We start from the raw sequence: 14,734 nt of genomic DNA on the forward strand, positions 1-14,734 counted from the left end.
GTAAATGTGCACGAAACCTAATCGCACACAAAGTTAATGCATAGAAAAATTACTAAATGATCAATGGTCAAAGTTGCTGGAGGTCTTTAACAATAATAGAATCATTAATACCGTAAAACAGGGTCAAGATGGTCGTTATTGTTGACTTAAGCAGAATACTAGTACTTAAAGTATACTACTGCACTGTCACTATATTTAAATCTAGTCATAAAAAATCCACCTAAGAGTAATTAATGGTTATGAGAATTGCGATATTTGCTTTATCCTACTTTTCTACATTGACTAGAGGTATAGAGAAAGGTGTTGCGATCTAATAAACATGTTTAACCCTGCCGCATTTTTTTGCCTGTCCTAAGTCAGGAGCCCATAGCCTTTGTTAGTCTTGTATTATTTTTTAACTTTAGTTACTTGTGAACAATTTGGAGTTTAGAATAGCGTTCATTATCACTGAACTATATATATTTTATATGGCCTTCCAAATACCGTTTCGATCCCTAACATCACTGAAGAGACATTTATTGTCGAAATCCGGATATGGTGTACTAAAGAAATATTGACGCCGAAGTTTGTGGCTCTACATCCTGTCCACAAGTTAACAATTTTTTTTTCTGTGACGTATTAAATTTATATTGAGATCCATTTTGTTACATCTTGTGATCAATTTTATTTGGCAATCGCCAATGGCAGTCAGCAGGGTTAAAGAACATCAGTTGTTCGACCTGTTAGTCAAATGCGTTTTGTTTAAATATACTTTTTCACTCTTTTGGTCTTTTGGAAAATGTTGTTTGTGCTGTTTTTAGACCCTTCTACAACGAAATTTGTTTGACATGCACACGTATAAAAATTGCGGTTTTTATCCAACGCAGTCATAGGTTTGAACGTAGTTTTCAAATTAGACTCGTATATATATACATATATATATTTTATTTGGCAATCGCCAATGGCAGTCAGCAGGGTTAAAGAACGTCAGTTGTTCGACCTGTTAGTCAAATGCGTTTTGTTTAAATATACTTTTCACTCTTTTGGTCTTTTGGAAATTGTTTGTGCTGTTTTTAGACCCTTCTACAACGAAATTTGTTTGACATGCACACGTATAAAAATTGCGGTTTTTATCCAACGCAGTCATAGGTTTGAACGTAGTTTTCAATTTAGACTCGTTTATATATATATATATATATATATATATACAACTCGTCTAAACATCAACCCAACAATGTTAGATCTGTAAATTTGCTTTCGCAAATTTTTGGTTCTTCCCTCGCCGGGATTCGAACCCATGCTACTGTGATATCGTGACACCAAATCGCCTGCACTGTAGCCGTCCCGCTAGACCACACGACCAGTCCTGGGCTCTCAAAAAAAGAGCCGTCGGTGGGCATGTGTTACCTTTCCACGCCAGTTTTAATCTAGCGGCGTACTACAGTACATGATATATAAGGCATGAAGATGTTATTGTTACAGATCAGCTAAATTATCTATAGTAAAGGATCCTACAAATTAATGTAAGATACAGTCACAGAAAATAATTATATTCATAAGTACGTCTGAGTCAGTGACAACCCTACACAACAGATGTATCCATCGGATCGCATATATATATGTTTAGGGGCCAGCTGAAGGACGCCTCCGGGTGCGGGAATTTCTAGCTGCATTGAAGACCTGTTGGTGACTTTCTGTCGTTGTCTGTTCTATGGTCGGGTCGTTGTCTCTTTGACACATTCCCCATTTCCATTCTCAATTTTAGATCCTTCTTTGAATGTTGTCCATAAAACATAAACATCTTAGATTAGAATGAATCTATGTTTTTACTTTGCGACCATAATATTGTCGGAAAATTAGGCTAAAAACTAATTGCGTTTCAATGTCAGAAAGAGTCCGGCAAACGCTCAGAATGCACGGTTTTGCGTTATTTTTCCCAGAGCTTCTGCGGGCTCCCAAACCCCTCGCCAAAAAATTTTCATGGATCAGTGAACTAGATTACGTTTTGGTGGTCAAGTCCATATACATGTATTAGATACTATAAGCAATAGGTAATATTTGGTATATGGAAGGATTGTAAGGTGTAGATGTCCAACTGGTAGCTGTCATCTGACCTTGACCTCATTTTTAAGTTTTTTGTTTTTTGTTCTAATACAAGTATGGACACAGACGCAAATTGTCAGTGGGGTTAAAGGTCGTTACAAATGTATTGAAAGCTAGACTGGAAATGTGTATTAACAAATTGAGTTGATGTGTACATGTCTTCATTCAAATGCATTGACTGATAAAAGGGGGGCTTCAACTACCACCCCTCTCTGTGGATTAGTTGTTTGAGTGTTTGAATATGGAGTTTGTTAATAAATAGCTGCACTGTAAGCGCATGATATGCCTTGATTCCTTTTAAGCTTGCTTAAAGGTTGAACTATTTTGTTTTGTACAATTATTAGTCTATTTGTTTTCTCATTTCATTTGTTTTATATTTGTCATTTTAAGGTCTTTTATAGCTGACTGTGCTGTATGAGCTTTTGTCATTGTTGAAGGCTATTTGGGGACCTGTAGTTGTTAATCTTGTTTTAAATTTTGGAATGTAGCTGAAGTCAACAGACTTAGACAATTCACCCAAGTTTTATAAAATGATGTGGAAGTGTTTATGTGAATAATTGAGATGGGAAATGAGGAAAGTGTCAAAGTGACAACAACCCAACCATAGAGTAGACAACAGCTGAAGGCCTCCAATGGGTTTTCAATGTAGCCAGAAACTCCTGCACTTATAGGTGTCCAAAAACTATAAAATCCCTTCTTTTTTTTAGCATATATAAAAATTCATAACACAAAAATGTATAATCTGAAATTTATTACAATCAAAAGGGACCTAAGGTCAATAGTGTAAACAATTCACCAAAGTTTAATTAAAGGTGATGGATGCATTTTTGTGTTATTGTTCAAAATTGGAAAATTGTCTCTTTTTTAAGGATAAAATCTCTCTTCATAACATGGAAATGAAAATTCGAAAATTTATAAAATCGATGTGGAGCTTATGTCAATAGATATAAACATTTCAACAAATGTTTTTGAAAGTAGGGGGAAGTGTTTTCTAGTTATTGTCTGAAGTGTGAATGATGGACTGATAGACAACAGTATACTATATTATGTTGTGTGTGAGACATTGGTATAATAAAATGGTTTCGAATGAATAATGATTAGAAACTGTTTAATGCAGTTATTGAGGGAACAACAGTGAAGAAATTCCTGAGATCAATGCGTTTGAATCCGAAGAATTCAATTTTTGTTGAAATGAAACAAAGTTCAATTTTTGACCCTTTGGATCTTAATATAGACCAATTTGAAAAAGGGACAATCCTGTGCAATTGAATATTTCTTGCTATTGTGCAATACTGTGCAATTAAAAATTTCTTGCTATTGCACAATACTGTGCAATTGGAGATTTCTTGCTATTGTGCAATACTGTGCAATTGAACATTTCTTGCTATTGAACAATACTGTGCAATTGAAGATTTCTTGCTATTGCAGAATACTGCACAATTGAAAATTTCTTGCTATTGCACAATACTTAGTATAATAATTTTTGACCCCGATTTGGACCAACTTGAAAACTGGGCCCATTATCAAAATCTAAGTACATGTTAAGACTCACCATATCAAAGAACCCCAAGAATTCAATTTTTAATAAAATCAAGCTTATTTTAATTTTGGACCCTTTGGACTTTAATGTAGACCAATTAGAAAACAGGACCTAAAATTAAGAATTTGGACATGGTTAGATTTGGCATATCTGGCATATCTAAGAAGCACAATACCGTAATTCATTTTTTTAATGAAATCAAACAAAGTTTAATTTTGGCCCCTTATTCCTTGGGACCAAAACTCCAAAATTAATCCAAACCTACCTTTTGTGGTCATAAACCTTTCTAGATTTCTATTAACTTATACTAAAGTTATTGTTCAAAAACCAAGAAAAATGCTTATTTGGGGCCTGTTTTTGGCCCCTAAATCCTACACTGTTGGGGAACTAAAATTACCAAAATCTATCCCATCCCTCCTTATGTGGCCATAGACCTTATGTTAAAATATCATAGATTTCTGTTTACCAATACTTAAGTTATAGAGCAAAAACCAAAAACAATGCTAATTTGGCCCCTTATTCCTAAACTGTTGAGACCAAAATACCCCAAATCAATCCCACCCTTCCTTTCATGGTCATAAATCTTTTGTCTAAATTTCATATATTTCCATTTTACTTTTACTGAAGTTAGAGTGCGAAAACCGAATATCTTTGGATGATACCAATGTACAACCAAAAAGTTTTCAACTTTTGCGGTTGTATAAAAATGATGTCAAATCAAATTTTTAATGGGGTTTGCAACAGTAATTATTCAACTACTCATTTTAATACATCATAAAGTATTAAAGTGTAAATGTCATACAGTCATGGTGATGATGCCTCCGCTAGCATATAATGTATAAAGGTACATAAATCAAGAACTGTAAAAGTGAAGCTGCTAAAAATTGAACTTAAACCAAGTTTAGAGGTACCGGTAATAAGCATTGTATACACATTTCACTAAATTTAGTTGAGACAAACTTGAGAAATTTTTCCATTTGTGAAAGGGGATAACCCTAGAATGATAATTAAAGTGCTTGTAATCACTGAATGGCTATTAAAGACTGCTTAAATTTATCAGTTGGTAGTAAAGTGAATTTTGCATTGTATATTGTATATATATAGCATTATTTTAAGTCGATTCAACTACTATTCTGGACAGAGAAAGATAATTCCAATTTTCAAAGAAGATTTCATAAAGCAAGGGTTTTAGGTAATATTAATTCAACAACCATTCTGGACAAAGAAAGATAACTCCAATTTATTGTCTTGAATCTACAAAAAATTTTGTTTTTGGCCCTCAATTCCTCGACTGTTTGCCCCATAACCCACAAAATAGACCCCAAACTTCTACTTATGGTATTAAATATTATGGTACAGTTTCAGAACAATTGAAATACTTATACACAACTTTTTGTACTGACACAAGATTAATGCTTGTTTTGGGCACCTTTAGAACCCTTATTCATAAACCTTAAGGACTATATATATATAACCGCCCCAAAACAATCCCAAGCTTCCTTTTATGATTATAAATATTATGTTATAATTTAATGGCTTCCTTTTTACTTATACTGAAGTTATTATCTGGAAACCATCCGTCTTGGGAAGACCACGACAGGATACCTACATGTATTTCAACTGCAAAAATTTCTGTGGTTGTATAAAAATTTCAAATATGTACAATGAAATATAGTTTCAAAATTGGTAAGCCTAGATAGGCCTTATAATTTTTTTCCCACATAGTTGAAGGACCATTTACACTCAGGACCGAGTCATAAGTAGGCAGTACAGTCTACAGATGTATTAAAACAACCTAGCATCATATTGCTAGTAGTGGGAGTAACATTCTCGGGTAAATTTGTTCTTTTTTTTTTCTAATATGTTTGGTTCAAATTAAAATGGAATGCTTTTATCTCCCCAATACTTACATTGTAAATAGAGGTGGTACTACTTTGACAAATCCTTGTACATGAGAGTTTTCTGTCAAATCTTTATTTCACAAAGAATGAATTGCATAACAATGAACTGAGCTCAAAGCAAAGTACTTTAATAATACACTTAGACAAAGAGCTAAATCCAGTGATATACTTTGTACTACAGGTCCTTCATTAACATCCATTGACCAAAACCATATCTCAACGACATTCCATACTACATGGTTGGATTCGGAAGTCCTGAAAAAGACATGATTTTTTTTAACATATTTTAAGTATATATATACACAAGTTAAAACTTTCTTGTTGTATAATCATTCCGTATCTAGCAACAGCTATCAATTTGCTTAATGCACATATTGATATATGTTGAGTGTACCTCTGTTGGAAATAAGAACACACAAACCTCCACCTAGTTTTAGTCAATGGACAAAACATTCAAAACTATAAAATATTATAGATCTAAGACTTGTCAGTGTCTATTTACCATTGCCACTGAATCAGTGATATATGTATTGTACACCTAATTATATACATGCAAGACTAAAATTATAAAGTACATACATGTTTGTATATAAGACTAAAACTGACATTCAGTCTTTACAATATCTTCATTCCCAAAGTCATTTTCAAATCTGACTTCATGGTAAAATAAGATTCCATATCTACAACCAATTAAAAGGAAAAATCCCTCTGATAGACTAGCATTTAAATCCGATTTCTAAAATGGAAGCTAGGTCACCATGGAACTTAGAACTAAAAAAAATCAAACAATATATCTGATATATTTCAAATGCATGTACATGAAATAATATAAATCTCTAAAATTCACCATATTGTTCTCTTTTTCATCTTCTGTTAGATACTGTATATCCAGTGGCGGATCCAGAAATTTTCTTAAGTAGGGGCCCACTGAATGACCTAAGAGGGGGCTCGCTCAAGTCATGATTCAGTGATTCCCTATATAAGCAACCAAATTTTTTCTCAAAAAGCAGCCCCCCCCCCCCTAAATCCGCCTCTGATATCAACCTCTAGATGTCTTTCAATTACATTCAGTTTAGTGTGGGTTGATCTTTGATTGTTGTACATGTTACAACCAGATTCCCAGCAGGGGGCAACTTTGTAAGACCGCAGAGGTTCAAGCTTAGATTTGAAATAAGGCGGAAAATGTAACCTTTTCAATTTATAAAACAGGTTCAACATCATTTCTATACATATATAAACATATTCTAAATTGTGGACACACCTTCATTAAATATTCTAATTCAATTAGTGGAGGAGATCAAATTAAAAAGTTGCAATGGTTAAATACTCCAATCACAGTCTTTCCTGCTAAAATCTCATGTGTAGAATGTGATAAACGGTTTTTGGGTCAATATATTGTCCTTGATATTGAGGTTATTTTGACACAGCAAAATATAAAGAAAATGTAAACTATGATCTGGAAATTGACTTCGTTTTCCCAAAATAAGCCCACTTAAACTGAACTTTAAATGCAAAAGACCTCTAAATGGCTAACAGATATTGCTATATAAAAGAATAGTCCTTGATTATACATGTACATGATATTAAAGAATTAATGAAATTTACACTGATTCTGTCAGTTGAATGGACTAGAATGAGATAAGTTATATACATGATAGACATAAAGGTTTTTTCCAACAGTTGTGGTGTAAATTAAATTAGTTGTATTTTATGGATGATATATTTATGTATATACATGTATGTAAATCATTGGCTCTTCAACCAATGATATTTTACAATATCGATTATTTGTTTATTTTCCTAATGTTGGTATTTTTCAGCATACTAAAAATGTTTTAACACAACACGAGCACAAGCTTGATAGGGTGTCCTCACACAGGGTTTCCGCTGGCGGTCCCCATTTTCCCAATTTGCGAAAAAATAATACTTGTGGCGATAAAAAATTGGTCATTTGCTGAAGAATTTGGCGAAAGAAATATATAGAAAGATTTATTTTCCTCCTTCTTGTTTATTTACTTTTTTCGAGTTTCTCTGACTTTAACTTATCAGACAATACTCGGAATTCACCTTGACGTCATTAAGATTTTGACAGAAAATCAATTATCAGCTGATTGCAATTTACAGCTATCGACAACCAAGGACTAATTAATAAAGGTGTTGATTGAATTGTTTGACAAAATGATATGGTTGAATGGCTTCCACTAAATGTCACATACAGGAGTTATTTACCACTTTTCAACTCACGTGTTTGAAGAACTCTTTTGACGTCTCCTCTCCATGTAAAGATAGTTTAGAAAAGAAAGCTGTTGTTGTGACAATAAATGTTAAAGGGCAAGAAAAATCTACGATTTAAAACTTGAATTATCCTTTGACTTTGATGTAAGTAATTGATCAGGGAGACTACTATAAAGTCGTTTGAGTGACACACGTGTTTCAAGCAAGTTTTACGTCTCAACTTTTTCATTTAAGAGATGGTCAAGATGGTGATTATGAAGAAAGGGGGGGAGGGGGCGGAATGCATTCTGGCGTCACAATTTCAAATGAAAGGTACCATTGTCGTTTCTTCTATTGCTTCACTTTGAAAATTTACTGGAAGAACCTAGTAAGGAAATAAAAAAGACTGTTTATATAAATGCTGTTAGGAATTGCAAAAGTCAAAATTTTATTAATCGGAGAACGTGTTTAAGACGGCATGTAAAGACAATGATATAACTATATAAGGATCGTGTGTATTTTTTAACCGGTTATTATTTACTACATTCCAAACAGAATTACAAGTACTTTTTGCGTTGTCAGCTTTTTTTTTTTTTTTTTTATCTTTGTAGAGTTTGAATGTACCTCTCCCTCTGGTGTCTTTCGTCTCTCTTTTAATACATGTTGAAAACGTGAGTCTCTCTTTCAAAAACATATCAATGTAATTGTGTATTATGTCTGTTCACTGGATGTCATTGTTTGTTGAAATAAGTTACTAGTTATCAAACGAGACTGTACGGAAATAAAAAATAGAAAAAAATCTTAAACTTTAATATTCTAATAATAAAAACAACTGCTGCACTTACCTTTTCTTGCATCTTTTATTTCTTTGTCAATTCGAAATTAAATACCTTAAATTCTAAATTTAGATATTGTTCTATCAGATTGTATTTAAATCAGAATTTAAGAATGATAACTTACCCTTAAAATGCAGATTAATATACACATTTTTAGTTTTGAGGTATGGCTTTGAGTTAATCAAATGATCAGTTGAGATGAACACTTCTGCTCAGTTGATTAATTAAATGTCTACTGATTACTGTTCAAATGATCATTCAACTTTTTAACCAAAGAGCTTTTGTTTCACAATTAATTAATTAGGGTTTTACTTTCCAGGCTTTGTTATTTGATTATTAGTCTGTTAAAATATTGACTAATTAATGGTGTCCGTGAAATTAATACACCAGGACTTTCGACTTCAAATAAATTTCCAACATATTTTGGGGGTTTATTTTTTTTTAAACTCTTCCAAAGAGAAATCGGGATATAGAGAGAAGTGATAAACTAAACGAAAGACAAATAAGGAAACAGGTGAAAGAGAACCGATAATTGACGTTTATGAACAAAAGAGTTCTAGTCGTTGTAATATTGCTGTGTTGGTCGCACTTTATATGTTTACAGTGGCGGATCCAGAAATTTTCATAAGTGGGGGCCCACTGACTGACCTAAGAGGGGGCCCGCGCCAGTCACGCTTCAGTGATCCCTATATAAGCAACCAAGTTTTTTTTCAAAAAAGGGGGGCGGGCGGGCCCCTGGGCCCCCCCTAAATCCGACTATGGTTTAATGTGATAATGTACGTATATTGAACATTTTTTAGTGATATAGATTTCATCTCTTCTGCAACCACAGGCACTTGTTTCTATCCATGGATAGTCGACATTCCCATGGATCAAAAACAAGTGCCTGTGAATGCAACATATCAGGTGTTTTTATTTGGAGGATTTGATCCAACTATTCAATCGGAAAACTTATATCTCAATGAAATTTTTAAAAAAATGGATATAAAACGCAAAAAAAAACACAGCTAAAATAAACTTACTGTCAGTCAATAAAACACCAAGATACTTGTATAAGGTGTTCCTTCATGAAAACAATACAATGCATATATAGCAAAATCAAATCCTGAAAATTAAGCGATGTCCATACTCCGCTTGTAATAAATGACCCTGTTCAATCAATAATGAAATTGGAAATAAACTCTTATTTGGCGTCTGATTTGAAAGTTTTATATAAATATATGAACATGGGCACAAGTTGATGTAATCATCACTTTTTATGTTCCGCCTACGATAGTAGAGGGGCATTATGTTTTCTGGTCTGTGCGCCCGTCCGTCTGTGTGTCGTATCGTTCGTCCGTCTGTCCCGCTTCAGGTTAAAGTTTTTGGTCTAAGTAATTTTTGATGAAGCTGATGTCCAACCAACTTGAAACTTAGTACACATGTTTCTTATGCTATGATCTTTCCAATTAAGGAGCCAAATTAGACTTTTGACCCCAATTTCACGGTCCACTAAACATAGAAGATGAAAGTGCGAGTTTTTTTATCAAGGTAGTTTTTAATGAAGTTGAAGTCCAATCAACTTGAAACACATGTTCCCTATGGTTTGATCTTGCTACTTTTAATGCCAAATTAGATTTTACCCAATTTTACGGTCCATAGATCATGGAAAATGATAGTGCGAACAGGACATCCGTGTACTTTGGACACATTCTTGTGTTATTTTTAACATTACCATAAAAGCGGGAAGTTATGCTACCCATAAAACCAGGGTCAACCACCATCTTTTCTTAAAATGTCATATACCAAGTCAGGAACATGGCAGTTCTTATCAACTAGTCCGTTTCCATGTATGTCGGCGTTTGTTTTTGTAGGAAGTTCAGTGTTACTGTAATTTCGTTTTTTTTTTCTTTTGTAGTTGATGTGTTACCCTTTGTTTGGGTTGGTGACCCGGATTTATTTCAGTTAAGGTGCACAATACAAAGATAATTTCACTCCCAATCAGACAACTTCAAACGGATGTAATTCATTTCATCCTTCTTTAAATTTTATAAATGATGTACCAATAGAAAAAAGAAAGATTAATCTTTCAAATTGTGATAATTTCATTATAATATTTTATAACACAATTCGTTGTTATGTTATTCAGGGCCGTAACTACAATGAGGCACATGAGGCAAATGCCTCATGTTAGAAATTTCAAAAAAAAAGGAAAAAAGAGATTGTCTAAATTTTAAAATTGTTTTCACGGAAAGTGTCTAGCAAGAAGCAAGTTCTCCTCACTCTGTGGCGTCGCCCCTCCATGTTTCTATTTTACTGTTAGTTTTCAGAGTTGATGGTCAATTGTTTGTACTTCTGTGTCCCGGGTTAATTTGTCTTTTGTTCATTTATTGTCCTATTAAAGTTGACTTTAGTCTGAGTGTTGATTTCTCTTTGTAAACGTGAGGTTTTGCAATGTTGCAGGCCCACCGATGTCCAGATATTGTGCGAGAAATATTTTAAGAATATACGATGCTACAAGACACAGAAAAAAATGGTCGTTTCTTTATGAAGAAATGAACTTGATATCAAAGAATACAAAACTGGCTTATTTTAGTGTAGATGAAACTAAATAGATGACATGGTTTAAATTAAAGTAAGGTCACCAATTTCCCGGTATCAAATAATTTGAAAAAAAACAATTATGTATTGCCATATGACCTTTTACATTGAAGGGTTAAACTTGCATTAAGTCATTTTCAGACCCTTTAACAGAAAATAAAGGAATGTGGAGTAAATGTGCACGAAACCTAATCGCACACAAAGTTAATGCATAGAAAAATTACTAAATGATCAATGGTCAAAGTTGCTGGAGGTCTTTAACAATAATAGAATCATTAATACCGTAAAACAGGGTCAAGATGGTCGTTATTGTTGACTTAAGCAGAATACTAGTACTTAAAGTATACTACTGCACTGTCACTATATTTAAATCTAGTCATAAAAAATCCACCTAAGAGTAATTAATGGTTATGAGAATTGCGATATTTGCTTTATCCTACTTTTCTACATTGACTAGAGGTATAGAGAAAGGTGTTGCGATCTAATAAACATGTTTAACCCTGCCGCATTTTTTTGCCTGTCCTAAGTCAGGAGCCCATAGCCTTTGTTAGTCTTGTATTATTTTTTAACTTTAGTTACTTGTGAACAATTTGGAGTTTAGAATAGCGTTCATTATCACTGAACTATATATATTTTATATGGCCTTCCAAATACCGTTTCGATCCCTAACATCACTGAAGAGACATTTATTGTCGAAATCCGGATATGGTGTACTAAAGAAATATTGACGCCGAAGTTTGTGGCTCTACATCCTGTCCACAAGTTAACAATTTTTTTTTCTGTGACGTATTAAATTTATATTGAGATCCATTTTGTTACATCTTGTGATCAATTTTATTTGGCAATCGCCAATGGCAGTCAGCAGGGTTAAAGAACATCAGTTGTTCGACCTGTTAGTCAAATGCGTTTTGTTAAAATATACTTTTTCACTCTTTTGGTCTTTTGGAAAATGTTGTTTGTGCTGTTTTTAGACCCTTCTACAACGAAATTTGTTTGACATGCACACGTATAAAAATTGCGGTTTTTATCCAACGCAGTCATAGGTTTGAACGTAGTTTTCAAATTAGACTCGTATATATATACATATATATATTTTATTTGGCAATCGCCAATGGCAGTCAGCAGGGTTAAAGAACGTCAGTTGTTCGACCTGTTAGTCAAATGCGTTTTGTTTAAATATACTTTTCACTCTTTTGGTCTTTTGGAAATTGTTTGTGCTGTTTTTAGACCCTTCTACAACGAAATTTGTTTGACATGCACACGTATAAAAATTGCGGTTTTTATCCAACGCAGTCATAGGTTTGAACGTAGTTTTCAATTTAGACTCGTTTATATATATATATATATATATATATACAACTCGTCTAAACATCAACCCAACAATGTTAGATCTGTAAATTTGCTTTCGCAAATTTTTGGTTCTTCCCTCGCCGGGATTCGAACCCATGCTACTGTGATATCGTGACACCAAATCGCCTGCACTGTAGCCGTCCCGCTAGACCACACGACCAGTCCTGGGCTCTCAAAAAAAGAGCCGTCGGTGGGCATGTGTTACCTTTCCACGCCAGTTTTAATCTAGCGGCGTACTACAGTACATGATATATAAGGCATGAAGATGTTATTGTTACAGATCAGCTAAATTGTCTATAGTAAAGGATCCTACAAATTAATGTAAGATACAGTCACAGAAAATAATTATATTCATAAGTACGTCTGAGTCAGTGACAACCCTACACAACAGATGTATCCATCGGATCGCATATATATATGTTTAGGGGCCAGCTGAAGGACGCCTCCGGGTGCGGGAATTTCTAGCTGCATTGAAGACCTGTTGGTGACTTTCTGTCGTTGTCTGTTCTATGGTCGGGTCGTTGTCTCTTTGACACATTCCCCATTTCCATTCTCAATTTTAGATCCTTCTTTGAATGTTGTCCATAAAACATAAACATCTTAGATTAGAATGAATCTATGTTTTTACTTTGCGACCATAATATTGTCGGAAAATTAGGCTAAAAACTAATTGCGTTTCAATGTCAGAAAGAGTCCGGCAAACGCTCAGAATGCACGGTTTTGCGTTATTTTTCCCAGAGCTTCTGCGGGCTCCCAAACCCCTCGCCAAAAAATTTTCATGGATCAGTGAACTAGATTACGTTTTGGTGGTCAAGTCCATATACATGTATTAGATACTATAAGCAATAGGTAATATTTGGTATATGGAAGGATTGTAAGGTGTAGATGTCCAACTGGTAGCTGTCATCTGACCTTGACCTCATTTTTAAGTTTTTTGTTTTTTGTTCTAATACAAGTATGGACACAGACGCAAATTGTCAGTGGGGTTAAAGGTCGTTACAAATGTATTGAAAGCTAGACTGGAAATGTGTATTAACAAATTGAGTTGATGTGTACATGTCTTCATTCAAATGCATTGACTGATAAAAGGGGGGCTTCAACTACCACCCCTCTCTGTGGATTAGTTGTTTGAGTGTTTGAATATGGAGTTTGTTAATAAATAGCTGCACTGTAAGCGCATGATATGCCTTGATTCCTTTTAAGCTTGCTTAAAGGTTGAACTATTTTGTTTTGTACAATTATTAGTCTATTTGTTTTCTCATTTCATTTGTTTTATATTTGTCATTTTAAGGTCTTTTATAGCTGACTGTGCTGTATGAGCTTTTGTCATTGTTGAAGGCTATTTGGGGACCTGTAGTTGTTAATCTTGTTTTAAATTTTGGAATGTAGCTGAAGTCAACAGACTTAGACAATTCACCCAAGTTTTATAAAATGATGTGGAAGTGTTTATGTGAATAATTGAGATGGGAAATGAGGAAAGTGTCAAAGTGACAACAACCCAACCATAGAGTAGACAACAGCTGAAGGCCTCCAATGGGTTTTCAATGTAGCCAGAAACTCCTGCACTTATAGGTGTCCAAAAACTATAAAATCCCTTCTTTTTTTTAGCATATATAAAAATTCATAACACAAAAATGTATAATCTGAAATTTATTACAATCAAAAGGGACCTAAGGTCAATAGTGTAAACAATTCACCAAAGTTTAATTAAAGGTGATGGATGCATTTTTGTGTTATTGTTCAAAATTGGAAAATTGTCTCTTTTTTAAGGATAAAATCTCTCTTCATAACATGGAAATGAAAATTCGAAAATTTATAAAATCGATGTGGAGCTTATGTCAATAGATATAAACATTTCAACAAATGTTTTTGAAAGTAGGGGGAAGTGTTTTCTAGTTATTGTCTGAAGTGTGAATGATGGACTGATAGACAACAGTATACTATATTATGTTGTGTGTGAGACATTGGTATAATAAAATGGTTTCGAATGAATAATGATTAGAAACTGTTTAATGCAGTTATTGAGGGAACAACAGTGAAGAAATTCCTGAGATCAATGCGTTTGAATCCGAAGAATTCAATTTTTGTTGAAATGAAACAAAGTTCAATTTTTGACCCTTTGGATCTTAATATAGACCAATTTGAAAAAGGGACAATCCTGTGCAATTGAATATTTCTTGCTATTGTGCAATACTGTGCAATTAAAAATTTCTTGCTATTGCACAATACTG

The sequence above is a fragment of the Mytilus trossulus genome, chromosome 1 (genome assembly GCF_036588685.1).
Source record: "Mytilus trossulus isolate FHL-02 chromosome 1, PNRI_Mtr1.1.1.hap1, whole genome shotgun sequence".
Taxonomy (NCBI): Eukaryota; Metazoa; Mollusca; class Bivalvia; order Mytilida; family Mytilidae; genus Mytilus; species Mytilus trossulus.